Genomic DNA, 20328 nt, shown 5'->3' with positions numbered 1-20328 from the left:
AATGATTACTTCATCGCAGTCCTCTTCTGCTCTCCTCTTTTTCTTAAAAGTGCATTAGTGGCTTGAGACGAGAATACCCCAAATTGCTTGCATGCTACAGTTAGTGTGCCACTGGTAATCTGGCCCTAAGTGGCAAGTGCACAACATTCTAAGTGTTTCTGACATAGATTCATACCAAGTATTATTATCTGCATATGTGCCAGAGTACTTTAGTGTATTAAGTTTGTGTGTTTGTTTGTTTGTTTTTAAGAACCATGTATGGGTTGACGTTACCATGCACAACCTCAACCTCCCTCCTCTTGCTATTAAGAACCCTGAGTGCTTAGGACTCTTGCACCAGCTGGACAGAAACAAAGATGTGTGGATTCAGCATTATTGCATTCTGAAGGATGGTTGCTTGTATTTTTATTCTAGTATCCGCTCAACAAATGCTCTGGGTAAGTATGGGAAGTTTCTAAAAGTATGTTTATTTAAAAGAAAATATAAAGTGTGTCAAATTAGTATTAAACATCTATAGATGACTATTGCAATCTACTTTTAACTGGCCTTCCCAAACACCGCCTCTCCACCCTCCAACCTATTATAATTACTTCAGCTACCTAAAGTCTGCATCAGCTGCTCCGCTCTGCCAATCTCTACTCTGACTCCCCATATACTCCAGAATACAATTTAAAGTATTAACCCTAATTTACAAAGCCCTCAACAGCCTCACTCCCAAGCACATTTCCTCTCTCATCTCCAAATATTCCCAATCCGTCCTCTTTGATCAACCTCTGACCTACATTTCTACACTCCTATTATTGCTACATCCCTCTCCCACTTCCAAGTCTTCTCATGCACTGCTCCTGTCATCTGGAACTCTATACCCTGCTCCATAAGACTGTCTCCAACCTTATATAGCTTCAGACGCTCCCTGCAAACACCTCTATTCAGAGAGGCTTACCATTTCTCCTCCTACTAACCAAAAAAATTCTTGAACTACCTTGACTCACTGCTGCAACTACAATCCATGTGACAAGCTCCCCAAACCTTATGTCTCTGCACCCTCAACCTGTAGACATTAAGCTCTCCGGAGCAGGGTCCTCTTCCTCCTGCACTAGATTTGTTTAGACAAACAGGATTCACGGCGTGTGATTGGCATCAGACCCGGAACTGGTAAACCGGGGTAAAGGTCCTCCAATCATAGGCAAACAAAACGGAGTTCTGTAGCTGCGGTAGATCATACTGCTATTAATGCCACAAGTACAGAAAAATGCAGGCACTGCTCAGTGTAATAAGTATAAAAAAGTAATTTATTTGTTTAGACATGCATTTAAAAAGCTTAATCAGATAGACAAACTTACAGACATGGGTTTGAAGGCCTGATGCATTTCACGCCCCCTAGTGGAGCTTAATCATAGGCTAGCATATGCAAGTAAAGGGAGCCCTTATAAAGGGAAAAATTTAACCCCTTACCGGCATTACAATTAATTAAGTACATAGTTAAAAACAAACAAATATGTATATACAATAATAAAAAAAACTATTTTTTGGCACCAATACAGTTAATGATAAATCTCTTTACATATATGCACTAACTAAATATGAACATTTTATGGCTTATTTCATAAAAAAAAAGTATAAACCATCTCAATATGAACATGTATAAATCAGAACCTTTACGCGATCAAATGTGTTGTACTATATGGGGAGTATACAAGAGAATATTCACTAAATCTCAATCCCCAATATGTCTGATATAAGATATTTTTAAAAACACTTTTTGCGATAGATTTCACATAATTTTTAAAGGTACAGTCATCCAACAATAGTCCAAAAGAACTTTGTTAAATTATCAGATAAGCAAGCGATCTACGCCACAAAAAGCTAAAAGGTACAAGATCACTTGTCTATAAAGTAACTTATGTCACATTCATTATTCATACCAAATGGTACACAGGGTGTAATTTTAAAATCCAGGAGAATTATTCTGGATTCTAACATTACACTCCCATGTACCATTTGGTATTAAATTCATATTCTATGCAGTTGTTCAGTAAATACCCCCTTACTATATCAAGCTGGCTGGCTGACTGACTTAGCAACTGAACTTACAGTTCAAACTGATGTTCAATTAATAAACTGCTCAGCATTTTCTCACCTACCTGCTACAACGCCATGCTCAGCAACAAAGCCCCGGGGATCTCTGCAAACACTACATGGTTAATTATGGGAACAGTGCATTGTTGGTAATGGTCTCTCTAGGGAAAATCTGATGCTTTCCTTTTGGAATCTGAGGTTAACATTGCAGAAATTACCAAATAGAATATTGTAATAATAATAATCATTCTGTCTTATAATAGAGTTCTCTCTGGGTCCTGGTGATCAAAAACTCGCTGACATAGAGATAAATCTTGCAAAATCTTTGTGGGCTTTATTGAGCATTATATTGTAATGTAGGTTTCCTTCACATCCCAAACTGTTTATGGTGAGATACACTGTTCTCAAGCTACATTTTGCCTTTCTAAAATTATTTATTGGACCTCACAGAACTGACGAGACATTTTACATAATCTCACCAGACCAGAGAGCTTTAGATCATCAGGCCCCTAGTGTTAATCTTCATGATATTTTTTTAATTAATAAAACTTTAAATTAGCTTTCAAGTGACAAAGATATATTTAAAAAAAAAAGATGAATAGCACAGTTACATCTGTGCATGGGAAACTCATTATAGCAGGACATTATTATACCAAAATAGCAAAATACAAGACCAACAGAACAGAGTGTTTCAACCATGTAAACCAGTTTTTCTGAACCACGGTCCTCAAGTACCCCAACAACAGTCCTGGTTTTCATTATAGCTGAACTATAGCGCAGGTGAAATAATCAGCTGATGAGTGAGAGCAGGTTGGTTACCATGGTTACTGATCAGCTGATTATTTTACCTGTGCTCTAGTTCAGCTATAATGAAAACCAGGACTGTTGGGGGTTACTTGAGGACCGCAGTTGAGAAACACGTCTGTAAACAACTAAATGATCATATGATAAACAACTGTAGCCTTAGACACTAGAGGGCGCTAAAATAATCAGTGAATCTAACATGAATCTAACATAAATAAATGGATGAAAGACCAGCTGCACCTCTCAATACCAATAAAATGGATAAAAAGAATAAAAATATACGTGTGATAGACACACAAGAGGGCGCTATGACAACTAAGTAATACAAAACAAAAAATAGTTAATAATGTAGACAATGACAAGCAATGTATACGAATAGTTATGAACGGATCATGGACTCTCACCATACAGACGATGCAACAATTAATATTCTGTCCCAAAAGAATGTGTAATGTCCATATATATAATGTCCAAATGATATAAGCAACACCAGTTGCTGCCGATGGTGCTGTACTGTCCTCCTGTGAATGCCCTCTTAGTTCCTAAGTGACCGGAGGCAGATCTATAGGGTTTGGAGGGGAAACAGAAGCGACAAATGTGTGTATCCAGTGTGATATAAACCCCCCTGTACAAGTATACTATGCCCAGGGTACTCACACTTTGACTTAGCACACCAATGTGCTGGTAGGCGCAGACTGGCTATCAGAGCAAGCCAGCTAGCTCTCTCCGGTGCACTCTCTCGCTGTGGTAATCGTCAAAGTCTGAGCCGCTGTGTCTTTTTAGTGCTGATCTCCAGCACCAGCAGGAACTGGTAACAGACTAGCTCCCAAGGATTGGTAATGAGGATATACTTATCATGGAATCATATGCGATGGTATAAAAAATAGATTTTAATCAGTGTTAAAAACAACAACCATACAGATTCCACAAATAGATATCAGGTATATATTCTTTGCTACGCGTTTCTCGGCTGCTTATGGGCCGTTTCTTCTGAAGAAACGGCCCATAAGCAGCCGAGAAACGCGTAGCAAAGAATATATACCTGATATCTATTTGTGGAATCTGTATGGTTGTTGTTTTTAACACTGATTAAAATCTATTTTTTATACCATCGCATATGATTCCATGATAAGTATATCCTCATTACCAATCCTTGGGAGCTAGTCTGTTACCAGTTCCTGCTGGTGCTGGAGATCAGCACTAAAAAGACACAGCGGCTCAGACTTTGACGATTACCACAGCGAGAGAGTGCACCGGAGAGAGCTAGCTGGCTTGCTCTGATAGCCAGTCTGCGCCTACCAGCACATTGGTGTGCTAAGTCAAAGTGTGAGTACCCTGGGCATAGTATACTTGTACAGGGGGGTTTATATCACACTGGATACACACATTTGTCGCTTCTGTTTCCCCTCCAAACCCTATAGATCTGCCTCCGGTCACTTAGGAACTAAGAGGGCATTCACAGGAGGACAGTACAGCACCATCGGCAGCAACTGGTGTTGCTTATATCATTTGGACATTATATATATGGACATTACACATTCTTTCGGGACAGAATATTAATTGTTGCATCGTCTGTATGGTGAGAGTCCATGATCCGTTCATAACTATTCGTATACATTGCTTGTCATTGTCTACATTATTAACTATTTTTTGTTTTGTATTACTTAGTTGTCATAGCGCCCTCTTGTGTGTCTATCACACGTATATTTTTAAATGATCATATGCCAGCTTGTGAATATTTGTAGTTTAAAAGATTGTTATGTTAGTTACATTTTTTCTATCATTTTTACAAATTGTAGGCGGAATCTACCTGCAAGGATATACTGTGAGTGAGCAATCAGTTAACTCTAGACGGTGCATAATTGAGCTCAGACCTCCTTCAGAAGAATTTAAAACATTCTATCTGAGTGCAGGAAATGCCACAGAAAATAAACGGTAAGTTTGCATACTAGACAGAGAAATAAAAAATGGAACTTTTGTGATTAATATAGAGCAGTGGTTTCCAAACCTGTCTTAAGGCCTCCCTGAGCACAGGTGAAACAAACAGGGTTATTAACCTGCTTACACCTAAGGTAATCCAGAAAATCTGGCCTGTTACAGGGGCCTGAGGACAGGTTTGAAAACCCCTAATATAGAGCATAAAATTTAAAAATACTCCTATCAGCTGTTTGTATTGTTTGTTGAACCATGAGAGTATACTGAGGTATGCTCAAGAGAGTGCATGTGACTTAAAGGGACATTAAACATTTTTTCTTTCATGATTAAAAAAGAGCATGCAATTTTAATCAACTTTCCTATTTACTTCTATAATCTTATGTTTTGTTCTCTTGGTATCCTTTGTTGAAAAGCATTCCTAGCCAGGCTCAGAAGCTACTAATTGGTGGCTGCACATATACAGTATGTTTTATGTTATTAAAGGGATATTAAAGTTCAAATTAAACTTTCATGATTCAGAAAGGGCATGTAACTTTAAACAACTTTCTAATTTACTTGTATCGTCACATTTGCTTTGTTTTCTTGGTATTCTTAGTTGAGAGCTAAACCTATGTAGGCTCATATGCTAATTTCTAATCCCTTGAAGGTCGCCTCTTACCTGAATGCATTTTACCGTTTTTCATAGCTAGAGGGCGTTAGTTCATGTGTTTCATTTAAATAATATTTAGCTCACGCACGTGAAGTTATTTAAGAGTCAGCACTAATTGCCTGAAATGCAAGTCTGTCAAATATATGAGATAAGGAGGCAGTCTGCAGAAGCTTAGATAGAAGGTAATTACAGAGGTAAAAATAATATTAATATAACAGTGTTGGGTATGCAAAACTGGGGAATGGCAAATAAAGGGATTATCTATCTTTTTAAACAATAACATTTTTGGTGTTTACTATTCCTTTAACCCTTTAAGGACCGGGCTTTTCAGACAAAAAACTTCCCCAAAAGACCAGAGCATTTTTAGCATTTTTGCCATCACTACATTTAAACAGAAATAGAGCCTTTTTTATATTTACCTATCATCAAAACTATATATTTGTTTTTAGTAGACAACCCAAAGTATTGATCTAGGCCCATTTTGGTATATTTCATTTCACCACCAAATGCAATCAAATTAAAAAAAACGTTAACTTTTTCAAACTTTTAGGATTCTCACTGAAATTATTTACCAACAGCTTGTGCAATTATGGCACAAATGGTTGTAAATGCTTCTCTCAAATCCCATTTGTTCAGAAATAGCAGACATATATGGCTTTGGCATTGCTTTTTGGTAATTAGATGCCGCCGCAAACCACACTTGTATTATGCCCAGCAGTGAAGGAGTTAATTAGGTAGCTTGTAGGGTTAATTTTAGCTTTAGTGTAGAGATCAACCTCCCACCTGACACATTCCACCCCCTGATCCCTCCCTGACCCCCTCAAACAGCTCTCTTCCCTCCCTCACCTCACAAATGTCACTGCCATCTTAAGTACTGGCAGAAAGTCTGCCAGCATGAAAATAAAAGCCTTATTATTTTTTTTATTTTGTTTTTAAATATATTTGCTGCAGTGTAGGTTCCCCTGTAACCCCCCAACTTCCCTGATCCCCCCAAACAAAAGCTCTCTAACCCTCCCCCATCTGCCTGTTTGCTGCCATATTAGGTACTGGCAGCTGTCTGCCAGTACCCAGTTTGCTGCAAATTTGGCTAATTTTAAAAATAAATAAATAAAAGACCACTTTTTTTAGTAGTGCAGCTGCCCCCCCCCTCAATACCCTACCCCCTCCCAGATCCCTTTCCGTTAACGTATCCCACATGGGATACCCCTCATTGCCCCTCCTCCCTGCTTCCCCCTTTAATGACGCAGTTATTTATTTATTTTTTATTCCCTGTAGCATGGTGTAGCGGTCCCACCCACTCCCGCCCTCCTCCCATCTCCTCCAGTGATGGGCTGCCCTCCCGCTAGGGTTGCTACCACTCGTCCCTTAAAATACAGAACACTTATAAGTTACACATGCTGCAGGGTGTGCAGAGAGGAATATAAATAGTGCTGTCCAGAAACACAATACATGTTCCTCCCTGCAGCATGTGTAACTCATAAGTGCCCAGGAAAACATGGCTGAGGTGGCAACCCTACCACCAGCCTCCCTCCTTACCCTCCCACCCACCAACGATCAGCACCACCAATGTCCGATGCAGGGTAACTCTACAAATCTATTTCTGCAGTGCCCCACTTGTGGGGCATGCAGAAATACTGCAATCTCGCGGCAGAGAGAAGCCCAGGACTGCAGCGACGTACAGGGTGCGTCGCTGATCCTTAAGGGCATTGTGATGATAGCAGGATGTGATGTCACTAGCTGGTGGGCGGGGCTTAGGTCCGGTGTCTGTGTCGCAGTTAGTGTAGTACAATCAACCTGTCTGGATGTGTATTGCTATGCTCTGTAATAAAATAGAGTTGTACCATCATTGCTGTGTCCTGCATATGTCCTGCATCTCATGACATGGTGTCAGAAGTTCTGGACTGCGCTTCTGTTCCTGATCGATTGCAATGTCAAAGTTTACCCCACCTGAGCCTTTTGACTTTTCTCAGCCTGCAGCTTGGCCCACATGGCGTCAGCGGTTTCAGCGCTTCAGGATTGCATCCAAACTGAACAAGGAGAGTGGTGAAGTACAAGTTAATTCTCTTTTATACTCTATGGGGAAAGATGTAGAGCCAGTGTTCAATGCTTTTACTTTCCAAGAAGGGGAAGAAGTTAACTTTGATATAGTTATGGATAAACTCAGTGCCCACTTTGTGCCCAAAAGAAATGTGATTCATGAGAGAGCTTGTTTTCACAAACGTAATCAGCGTGTGGGAGAATCTGTGGAGTCATTTGTGCGCAGCCTGTATGAATTAGCTGAATTCTGTGAGTTTGGTGTTGCTAAAGAAGAGCAAATCAGAGACAGAATAGTTATTGGAATTGCAGATGCTGAAGTCTCCCTGAAGCTGCAGTTAGAGCCTGATTTAACGTTAGACGGGGCTATTAGGATGGCCCGCCAGAGTGAACTGGTGAAAAAGCAAAGTGCTGATCTGAGGTCTGAGAGTATTGTGGATGAAGTGCAACAGTCTAGGAAAATTACTAGTGAAAGGCACAGTGTGAGCGGTAGATCTAAAGTACTGGAAAGGCCTAGAAGTGGATGGGCGCAACATGGCGGATGCACACGGTGCTACCGGGCTCATGATCAGAGTGCTATATGCCCGGCCAGAGATAAAAGATGCAGAAAATGTAACAGAATAGGCCATTTTGAAGTGGTGTGTAAAACTGAATACATTAAGGAGATGCAGGTGGACAGTGACCAGGAGGGTCAGGAAGTGTCTTTTGTGGGGTCTGTTGTGGAACGGACAAGCTCAGAGGAAGATTGGAAAGTTACCTTTACTGTAATGGGAGCCAATGTTGATTTTAAGATTGACACAGGAGCTGATATCACTGTAATGTCTTTTGCTGAATTTATGAAACTGCCTCGACAGCCCCAGCTGGCGAAGGTTACTACAAATGTTCATAGTCCTGGTGGCCGCATTGATTGTGTGGGGAAATTTCTTGCCAGCTGTGAGTACAAACAAAGGAAGTTCACCATGTGGGTGCATGTGATCCGAGGTCAGTGTGTTAACAGTTTATTGAGCAGAAAAGCAGCCTGTGACTTGGGCCTCGTGGCCAGAGTGAATGAGATCTCTGAAGATATGTTTGGCGAGTTGGGCCTACTGAGCTGCAAACCTGTCCGTATAGCACTTAAAAGTGACGCAGTCCCATACAGTATTTCTACTCCTCGTAGAATTCCGTTCCCGCTCATGCCTCAAGTGGAGAAAGAGCTCATGCGCATGAAGTCTATGGGGGTTATTGAAGAGGTTGTTGAAGCAACTGATTGGTGTGCCCCCATTGTTCCAGTTGCAAAGAAAAACGGAAAGGTGCGCATCTGTGTGGACCTGAAAAGGTTGAATGAGGCAGTGAAGAGGGAGAGATTTGTGCTGCCGACACTGGAAGATATAGCCCCGAAGTTGGCTGGGGCGAAGTTCTTTTCCACATTAGACGCTTCTAGCGGCTTTTGGCAGATCCCCCTGGATCCAAAGTGCCGCAAACTGACTACCTTTATCACTCCGGTAGGTCGGTTCTGTTTCTGCAGACTTCCCTTTGGGATATCCTCCGCTCCTGAGATCTTTCAGAGGGAAATGAGTTCTCTCCTGAGTGGCCACGTGGGCACAGCAGTCGTCATGGACGACATCCTAGTGTATGGGTCTACAGTGGAGGAGCATGATCAGCGTTTGAGTTGTGTGCTGCAGGCTATCAAAGAGTCTGGGCTGAAGCTGAATAAAGAAAAATGTCATTTTAGGAAAACTGAATTATGCTACTTTGGGCATATCATCAACGGGGATGGCATCAAGCCGGACCCCGAGAAAATTCGGGCTATCGAACAGATGAAAAGCCCTTCTGATGTACATGAGCTGAGACAGATATTGGGCCTAGTAAATTACGTGGGCAAGTTTCTTCCAGATTTATCTACAGTTTTGCACCCTATCACAGAGTTGCTTAAGAAAGATGTTGCCTGGGTCTGGGGACCCTCACAAGAAAAAGCGTTCCTGCATGCTAAGTCCCTGCTGGGGTCTGCCCCAGTGCTGGGGTTCTACGACCCTTCAAAAAAGACTGTGGTTAGTGCTGATGCAAGCAGTTATGGGTTGGGGGCTGCACTCCTGCAGCTGAATGACAACAAACTACAGCCCATCGCCTACTGTTCCCGCACACTGACGGCTGCGGAGTCAAAATACGCTCAAATTGAGAAAGAGTGCCTGGCTGCAGTTTGGGCCTGTGAGCGCTTTCAGCGTTATCTAGTGGGTTTGGAGAAATTTAGTCTGGAAACTGACCACAAACCGCTAGTCCCTCTTATCAATTCTTATGACATCGACAAAACACCCTTGAGATGCCAGAGACTTTTAATGAGACTACTCAGGTTCAATGTTCAGGCAGTGCATGTGCCGGGGAAGCAGCTGGTTGTGGCAGATACACTGTCCAGGCTCCCGCTGGCTGCTGCTGAAGAATCCTCCACAGAGTCGGATGTAAAAGTGTATGTTGATTCAGTTCTGGCCTCTAAGTCCATTTCTTCAAGGAAACTGGAAGAGATAAAGAAAGAGACATATTTGGACACAGATCTGCAAGAAGTTATAAAGTACATAAGAGATGGCTGGCCCGAGAGCCGGGCAGCCTGGATGTCTTTAAATGCTTACCAGCCAGAGAGGTCACAGCTCACGGAGCTGGAGGGGTTGGTACTGTTCCAAGACCGTATTGTAATTCCTGTCAGCATGAGGAAGGAGATGTTAAACAGGATTCATGATGGCCACTTAGGCATTACAAAGTGCAGAGAAAGAGCAGCTACAGCTGTGTGGTGGCCTGGGATCAGCTCCGACATTGCAAATCACGTGTCTAAATGTGCCTTTTGCCGGGAACGCCGGCCTACTCAGAGAAGGGAGCCCTTAATGTCTACTCCGCTGCCTGCGGGGCCGTGGCAGAAAATAGCTGCTGATTTGTGTGAACTGCACGGGAAAAAGTTTCTTGTTGTTATCGACTACTATTCCAGGTATTTGGAAATAGCACCCCTGAATGATATCACAAGTCAGGCCGTTATCATTCGCCTGAAGAGCTTGTTCGCCCGCTGGGGCATTCCAATGGAGCTGGTGAGTGATAATGGCATGCAGTTCGCTTCTACAGAGTTCAGTGCTTTCAGCAGGGAATATGATTTTGTACATTCCACGTCAAGTCCACATTATCCGCAGGCCAACGGAATGGCTGAAAGGGCAGTTCAAACAACAAAATTCATCCTAAAGCAATCTGAACCGTACCTAGCCCTCTTGTCATACAGGGCGACGCCCATTCAAGCCACCGGGTTTAGCCCGGCACAGCTGATGCTAGGACGCCAGATTCGCACCACTTTACCCTCAGTGGGTGTCTTCAAGCCGCCTGGCCCTGTTCCTCGGGACGAAGTCCTTAGGAGGGATGAAGAGGCCAAAAAGGGTTATCGTTTCTTCTACGACAGGAGACATTCTGTCAGGCCTTTACAGGAACTGAAAGCGGGCCAAAGTGTCAGAATTAAACTGGATGATGAGAAGAAATGGAAGACGCCTGCTACGGTAGTGGGCCGCTCTCCAGAACCAAGGTCTTACACAGTCCTTACAGAGGGAGGGACGGTTACACGCCGTAACCGAAGACATCTTCAGCCTGTACCTGAGAGTCTGGAACCGGATACCTCAGTACCACCGCCGGTGGGATCTCCTGTTCTAAGAGAGGTGCCTTCCCCTCAGCAAGATCATAGCGGGGATATATCTTTGCCTCCAGCAGACTCTTGTTCACCATCTTCTGTATCAGAGGACAATTCATGCAAAGTTACATCAAGCGGAAGAGTGGTGAGGCTTCCGGCCCGATACAGGGACTGACTTTAGCTAGAACAGTGACCGGAAGTATGGGCAGAATAATCCCATGGTCACTGTGGACTAGGGTAGTCTACCCCGATGTCCAAGTCAGGATGTAATTTGTTTGTTCATGTTTTCTAATCTATCTGTTTTTTATAATGTTCTAAAACAAAATGTTGTGTATACCCTGTTGGTGTACCTTGTTGTTTAATATATGTGAATGTATGCTTTGCCTTTGAAAAAGGGGAAGATGTGATGATAGCAGGATGTGATGTCACTAGCTGGTGGGCGGGGCTTAGGTCCGGTGTCTGTGTCGCAGTTAGTGTAGTACAATCAACCTGTCTGGATGTGTATTGCTATGCTCTGTAATAAAATAGAGTTGTACCATCATTGCTGTGTCCTGCATATGTCCTGCATCTCATGACAGGCATAACGACCAGCGTCGTACAGGGTACGGCACTGATTGATAAGGGGTTAAATCAGCCATATGCACAGCTGTTTATTCAACAAAGGATACCAAGACAATAAAGTGATTTAGATAAAAGAAGAAAATTGGAAAAATGTTTGAAATTGTATTGTCTATCTAAATCATGAAAGAAAAATAAATGTTTAAGTACTATATGGTAGCAGTTTTTTGCAACATCTTTGGAACAATCTAATGTATATAGTGGTAAAATAATTAAATTGGAAAGTTTTTTGCAGGAGTTTGTATGCTCTGAATAATACAAGTTTTCATAAAAAAAAACTTACAAACTACACATAACTGTTCATTTGTATGGGATTTTTTAAGATTAATCCATTACCCATTAGGCCCTATTTTTTTTTTTTCTTTTCAATGTGATCATTTTGTAGTAAACAATAAAATAGAGCATTTAAAAAGAAAAACAATTTCTCATTCAAACACCAAAAAGCAGGATAATTACATCTATCATAATGGAGATTCAAACTGTGAAGTCTGTGCCCCCCCCCCCCCCCAAAAAGCAACCAGAAAACAGGCTGCACTTCCTTACCCTCTTACCCAGAGTTCTGTACAGACCTTTCTTGTATGTCAGGAAGAAACAATGGGAAAATGCTTTATTTTAACAGGGGAATTATAAATATAATTTATCTGTGAGATAAGGGAGTGGTGTTCATCTACACATGCTGCTTCCATCCCTTAGGAAGTATTTCTCAATCACAGTTTTCAAGTACCCCTAACAGACCAGGTTTTCATTATAGCTGAACAAGGCACAGGTGAAATAATCAGCTGATGGGTAAGAGCAGATTAGTAACCATGGTTACTGATCAGCTGATTATTTCACCTAGGCTCTAGTTCAGCTATAATGAAAACCTGGTCTGTTGGGGATACTGGTTGAGAAACACTGCCTTAGAGCACTGTTGTTGAACACATTTGTTTTTGACGACACTGTAATCATGTTTTCTATATGTTTCTGTAGAGGAGAAATAACATATGAGCCATTACAAAACCGAGTTATACATTATCAAAGATAAAAGATATCTGCAACAAATAATTCAGTATATGCAGAATTTCATATGAAGCAGAACATAGGAGTTTTACGTATAACTGTGTTTTTTGTTTTATCATATTACAGATGGATTACGGCTTTGAAAATCTCAATAAGTAAGTGGTTACCATTGCACCAAGCGATTCAAGATTTTATGAGCCGACCTCCAGAGGAGACCAGAATGTGAAGAATTCTTATATTTATTTAAAGGGACATGAAACACATTTTTCTTTCAACATTCAGCTAGAGCATGTGATTTTAAACAACTTTATTATTATTATTATTATTATTATTATTATCAGTATTTGTAGAGCGCCAACAGATTCCACAGCGCTAAACTTTCCAATTTAATTTGTTTTCTTAGTATCCTTTTGTTGAAAAAGAAACCTCGATAAACTCAGGAGCAGCTGATTAGTGGCTGCACATGTATGCCCCATGTAATTGGCTCACTCAGTTTGCTCAGCTAGCTCCCAGTAGTGCATTGCTGCTGCTGCTTCAACAAAGGATACTAAGAGAATGAAGCAAATTAGAAAATAGAAGTAAATTGGAAAGTTGTTTAAAATGTTATTCTCTATCTGAATCATGAAAGAAAAAAGTGGGTTTCATGTCCCTTTAACTATACAATTGTCATTAACAGCTCAAGGAACATTTCTGATGCTCTGTATAGGTCCAATGCCTGTATATGGCTTCAAAACCTATTGATTTTCCTAAAATTAGATTTCTATTTTGGGATTTTTTTATATATTGAAATATTTATTTGTGTAATATTGTATATTAGAAAAATTTAAACATGTTTTATTTCTTAAATATGCTAAGAATGAGGAAAATAAAAGATTTTAAAGAATGTTTCTATTAACTCTTTTATGTACACAAAAAGCCTTGAAGTTTTGTACATTTATGTTTAAGGGACAGTAAAGTCAACATTACATTTTAAATAAATTTCTAATTTACATTTTTTTTTATCAATTTTGTTAAGTTCTCTTGGTATCCTTACTTAAAGTGAATGTAAACTTGAGCATAGTCTCTGAAGTCAAAGGATAGAATTGAAAAAATTAATGAGACTTTCATTCATCAAATGTGTAGTATATACTTATCTTCTGAGATTTGTACCTTCTAATGCCAGAACGATTAGCGCCGTTCCTCCACCCGCCATATTCATCAATTGATTGACAGATGACTAATCTGCAATCCACTAATCGGTGTTGCCCTCTGGGCGTGACGTTTGTGCAAAGGGGCTGAACGCCCGGGGGGAAACAACGATTAGTGGATTGCAGATGAGTCATCTGTCAATCAATTGATGAATATGGCGGGCCGGACGGAGGAACCGCGCTTATCATTCAGGCATTACAAGGTACAAATCTCTCCCCCGGGCGTTCAGCCCCTTTGCACAAACGTCACGCCCGGAGGGGAACAACGATTAGTGGATTGCAGATTAGTCATCTGTCAATCAATTAATGAATATGGCGGGCGGAGGAACGGCGCTAATCGTTCTGGCATTAGAAGGTACAAATCTCAGAAGATAAGTATATACTACACATTTGATGAATGAAAGTGTCATTCATTTTTTCAATTCTGTCCTATGATTTGAGCGACTATGCTCAAGTTCACATTCAATTTAAAGAGTAATTGGCATTACGTTTTAAACTTGCATGCTCTATGAGTTTGGGATAACTTACAAAAAGACACCCAGTAACCATGATTTGTGATTATGCACAACACAAAGATGTTCAAAACTACCAGACAATTAATCTACATGTTCTCTTTATAAAGAGCCAGATAATACATAAAATATTGGGGTCAATCACAATCTATTGTCTATCTTCTCATACAAATTATTTTTGCTTACCGGACGAATTGGGAGCCGAGTTTCTTTAGTGATCACAATGCTATATCATTTAGTTTGTTTACAACCCTTCCGTAACGGATGTGGTTTTTAACAAAAAAAGCTCCCAAAAAATTACTATTCATTTGATAACTGGCTGTTTTCAGAATAGAAACTGGGAGGTCTTACAAAACTAACACATACAATAGCTTATTCACAGGTTACAGCAAAGCTCTATTCATGTAACCCCCTTTGTTCCTAGAACAAAACTCATTAAAATGTGTGACATCAACCTATTGTCATCAGAATACTCCCCCACTATTCAGTATCTATATAAATGCTATATGTATCTAGACAGGAGACTTCTATAGGCACTTCTGGACAACAACTTCTACAACTATAATAACATATACTGTAATAACTTTTTTTTATTGGAATTTCACTTTTTTTAAACTATAAATCATGACTCCGCTGCCTTGCTGCTTTATATCTTTCTAAGGGACCCTTAAATGAAAATGTGTCATTGGGAATATGTTTTTTTCATAGGGGACAAGTCCCCATGCATGCTAAATACAAATTAAAAGGTGCTGAGCTTTCAGGGAAATCATAATTCATCATCTTATTTATTTCTACACATACACATATATATGCTTCCTTATTTTATCTATGTCTGTATACCAAAGCCCAATGCTCAGAGAGAACAATTTAGAAATGTATTACTTATCTATCCTACCACCCACTGGACATGTAATTTGTTCTACTGGCTATGTTTACATTGCTTTTCTATAGCCAATACTTAAAAAATATTTAAGATCAAATGCAGCTAAATATTCCTTATGGTGAGAAAATGAATTGCTAATTCATAATTGCAAATTCTCTGAGATCATAGTTTGGTGCACCTCTAAAAATTACACAGTGGAGGGTGCTAAACATGTTATGGAGATTGTTAGATAAATTATGGGGGGCATATATATAATATAGTGGCTCTTTCCTTCAGACACAGCATCTACTGCTGCACTGTCACATGGGGGTCTTTACTTCAGCCACACTCCTAGGTCTGATAATAGATACATTTTCCTCATTCGAAACCCAAATGATTTGCTTTATTCTCTCGCCTCTCTATACATATTGCAGTTATATAAACCCCCCCACTCCTGACTCTTCAACTCAATTTCTAGATCACTTTGCTGCCTGGCTACATTATTTCCTTAAAAGGGGGAGTGAATCAGGAGCGCTACAGCTAAAGGTGCTAAGAAATAAGACTATATGTTCTATACTTAAAAATATGACAAGGACAATATCGTATCTAAAATATGACACAATTTAATTGCACAAACGATAATAACAAATAAAAACGGACGTCTCCGTAAGTAAAACTTCTTAAGTTGCCGCCATATAAATGTTGCAATAGCAAAAAGAGTTTGTGGTGTAAGTATAAACAGTCCAGTGTACACTTTCAGTATTTTTATTACGTGTTGGTTTGCTAGCAAACAAGGGCTTACCCCAGACTTTCCACTCGATGTTCTCTGTGGAACATCGAGTGGTAAGTCTGGGGTAAGCAATTAAATTGTGTCATATTTTAGATACGATATTGTCCTTGTCATATTTTTAAGTATAGAACATATAGTCTTATTTCTTAGCACCTTTAGCTGTAGCGCTCCTGATTCACTCCCCCTTTTTAGCTATTTTATTTACCTATTTTGGGAACACATAGGTATTCTCAGGAGTCTGGTGTTGTTCACCCTGCGCTCACTGGTCTAATATCCTTTACATTATTTCCTTTCCTCAGACACCCCTGCCTTCATTATTGGCAACTACAACCTTCCCTAATGAAAATTCCACTGCCTCCTCTGCAAAACAACTTCTGCAACTCACTTCCTCTTTTGGTCTGTCACAATGGACTGACTCTCCCTCTCACAAAGACGGTCACTCCATTGACCTTATCTTTAGCTACCGATGGACTCTCTAAAACTTCACAAACTGCCCTTTTCCTCTTTCTGACCATCATCTCCTCACTTGCAACATAACTTCCCCCCTTACAGCTCACCCTCCTTCTACCTCTCCCACCAAGCTTCACAGAAGCATTAAGTCATTAGATCAGCAAAAACTTGCTAGCTCTCTCAAACCTCTCCTCTCTTCCATTTCCTACTTTCCTGCCCTAACCAATCTATCTGCCACTATAATTCCACCCTTGCATTGGTCCTTGACAATCTGGCCCCTACTACCATAGCTCAGAAATCACACACTCATCCTCTGCATACTTCTCTGCCATGGTACCTACACAAATGTTACCATACTGCTGAGCGACACTGGAGAAATTCTTTGAGTTCAGCTGACTTTCTTCACTACAAGTTCATCTTGAACTCCTACTATTCTGCCCTTAATCTTTATAAGCAACATTACTTCTCTACTCTTTCTTTAAACCCAAAACGTCTGTTCTCCACTTTCAATACTCTTCCCCGCCTACCCCCGCCTCAATACTACAACTTCTCTCTCAGCTTGTAATGATGCGGCTGGTCTTACCGCTATCACTCCACTGCAGAAGGATTTCTCAGGGAGAAGTTTCACACAGAGAGCAGTGTGACTCCCTCAACATGGCGGCCGCCATGCTTCCCAACTGTTACAATGTTTGTGGGCATGAAAACACTCCCTGTCAGCTGTCAATTTGCATATTCAATAAGAGAGAAGTATATGCACACACCTTCTGCCAGCTGTCAGTCATTATCATCCCCCTATAAAGCACTGCCTTATGCACTACTCAACTCCGTTATTGAGTGAGTTTCCATGTGAACAGTACTCTGCTTTTGGTTGCTCTGTATCCTGATTTTGACCCTTTGCCTGATTAACCACTTGTGAACTTTTGCTGCCTGCCTTGACCCTTTGCCTGATTAACCACTTTTGAACCTTTGTGCCTGCCCTGACCTTTTGCCTGTTTAACTGATTAAGAACCTTGCTGTCTGCACCGACCTTGGCTGTGAATTGTGTATGCCTATCCTGTTACAGACTCAAGCTCACTTATCACTATTATTGTGTGAACTATTATCATTGCTGAAGCTGGGCTTACCGTTACTACACTCATCCTGTAACTGGAGGCAAGTACTTTCTTTGTTTTTTTTGTGATACTTATACCACTTCCCAAGCTATTGGGGTCCTATCTGGTGTCTGATCCTGACAAAATAACTAAGTCAAAAAATTGACCCTGCTGGTATATGTGCAGCACTCACGGCCATAACCCAGCAGTTAGCAGCTCTCACCCAATTAGTTCAAGAGATACAGACCGCCCAAGTTTCCCTACAAAGTAATCAATCTCGGCTTGACCAGATGCTACAGGCTTCTCAGTAACCTCCGTCTGCTTCATCTCCTGTTGCGGTACTAAGTCCCCCTGGAGGCGTTGCAGCTGTATCTGAACCCCGTGTACCCCTATCAGAGAGATATAATGGGGATCATAGCAAATACCACAGCTTTTTAACGTCCTGTCAAATATTATTCTCCTTACAACCATGCACTTATTCTACTGACTTTATAAGCGTGCGTACAGTAATATCTCTACTTACAGGAGAATCTCAAGCATGGGCACACCACCTTTAAAGACCCATGACCCTATTCTAGAATCCTGGAATAACGTTCTTCATACTATGGACTCACTATATTATGACCCATATAAAGAATCCACTGCTACTGCCTCTCTCCGAACTTTTAAACAAGGGAAAAGATGTGTTGAGGAGTATGTAACAGACTTCCGTCGTCTAACCTTGGATTCAAAGTGGAACGAGCCAGCGCTCCTTGACCAATTCAGATGTGGTTTATCAGAGTCTCTTAAAGATGAGCTAGCAAGAGTTGGCATCCAAGATATACTGGAGAATACTATATCCCTATGTATTCAGATAGACAGACAGTTGAGAGAGAGGAAGAGGGAAAGCCTACAGATGTACTCTCCAACTCCCAGTCGTCCAACTTTCCTTCGTAGTTCACCTGTACCAGTTAATGCTGCTGAAGAATAACCCATGCAGATCTGCATGGCTAGAGGACCCCCAAGGTTTATGTTTGTATTGTGGAATGTCAGGACACCAGGTCTGAGAATGCAAGATTAAACCTAAAACTTTGAGAGGTAACGAACGTTCCCCTCTTCTCAGCAGTAAAACCATGTTTAATAGTTATGCCTCTCATCTGTCTATCTCCACTCTTTACAGCTGAATAATAAATCAATGATTCTTGTTGCCATTGTGGATTCTGGAGCCAGTGGATGTTACATGGACATCACTCTAGCCAGAACATTATATATAACAAAAAGAAATATGATCCCACTATGTAAAGAGAACAGTTTTATATTTCTCCTAACTGACCAGAAAATCATTAAATGAGGTAACTGGTCAGGAGTGTGCTTTGAGCATATAGCAATATTATCATATAGAAAAAGAACCTATTAAGAAAATAGGAAAAGAAATGCTCTTTCTGCACAAAAATGTTTTTGCAAAACTTTAAAATTTAACTTTTACTAGTTATGGTTTAAAAAGAATTATTTTTGCGTGCCAGATAACAAGTTAAAAACACAACTCTGTTGTATAGACTTGCATTATCCGCTACTGTGTTGCTAAATTGTTTTTTGTATCAAGTTAGGGGATGTAATGTCCTGTATTCCCCTATATTAGGGTAGAGTATTCACTTCAATACACAAGATGCCCTCCCCATCCTTCCCCCCCATAACAAACAACAAATATTTTAGCAAAACTTTAAGATTAATTATTAAGTAGTTACAAACAACAGAGTGCTAGTTAAAAATATAGAAAGGATGCCCCTAACGCGGTCGCGTTTCACATATATGCTTCTCAGAGGAACCAGAATCTAAAATATTAAAGGAATATATAAAAGAAAATCTAGCTAAAGGTTTTATCCGTCCATCAACCTCTCCTGCTGGAGCAGCAATCTTCTTTGTTTGAAAAAAAGATGGGGTTCTGCATCCCTGTGTTGATTATAGAGCATTAAATGATAAAACTATAAAAAACAGATACCCATTACCTTTGATCCCTGAGTTATTGGAAAGACTACGCAAAGCAACTCTATATAGCATACGTGGGGCATATAACCTAGTCAGAGTCCGGACAAGTGATGAGTGGAAGACAGCCTTTTGTTCTAGGTATGGACATATTGAATACCTTGGGATGCCCTATGGGTTATTCAATGCCCCTGCCACCTTCCAAAGATTTGTTAATGACATCCTACGAGACATTCTGGACATTTTTGTTGTTGTTTATTTAGATGACATTTTAATGTATTCCACATCATCAGACAAACATGAAGAACATGTACGTACAGTATTGTCACTGATCCGAAAACATTGCTTATATGTAAAGCTAGAAAAATGCGCTTTTCATGTTACTACTATCAATTTCTTGGGTTATGTATTATCCCCTGGTAAATTGGAGATGGATCCCAATTAAATTAAAAGCCATAATAACCTGGCGTGTTCTTTCAACAGTAAAGGGTGTATACTGCTCTCTAGGCTTCTGTAATTTTTACCGGAAATGCATACAAGATTTTTCAAAATTAGTTCAGCCCATTACAGTACTAACCAAAAAAGACACCAAATTCTTCTGGTCACCACTGGTACAAAGGGCATTTGAAGAATTAAAGAAGTTATTTACCTCTGCCCCTATACTAATATTACCCATGGTCAATCAACCCTATTTCCTGGAGGTTGATGCTTCAGAAACAGCTGTTGGA

This window comes from Bombina bombina, chromosome 2, assembly GCF_027579735.1.
Source record: "Bombina bombina isolate aBomBom1 chromosome 2, aBomBom1.pri, whole genome shotgun sequence".
Classification (NCBI taxonomy): domain Eukaryota; kingdom Metazoa; phylum Chordata; class Amphibia; order Anura; family Bombinatoridae; genus Bombina; species Bombina bombina.
This window is presented reverse-complemented; position numbering follows the sequence as displayed.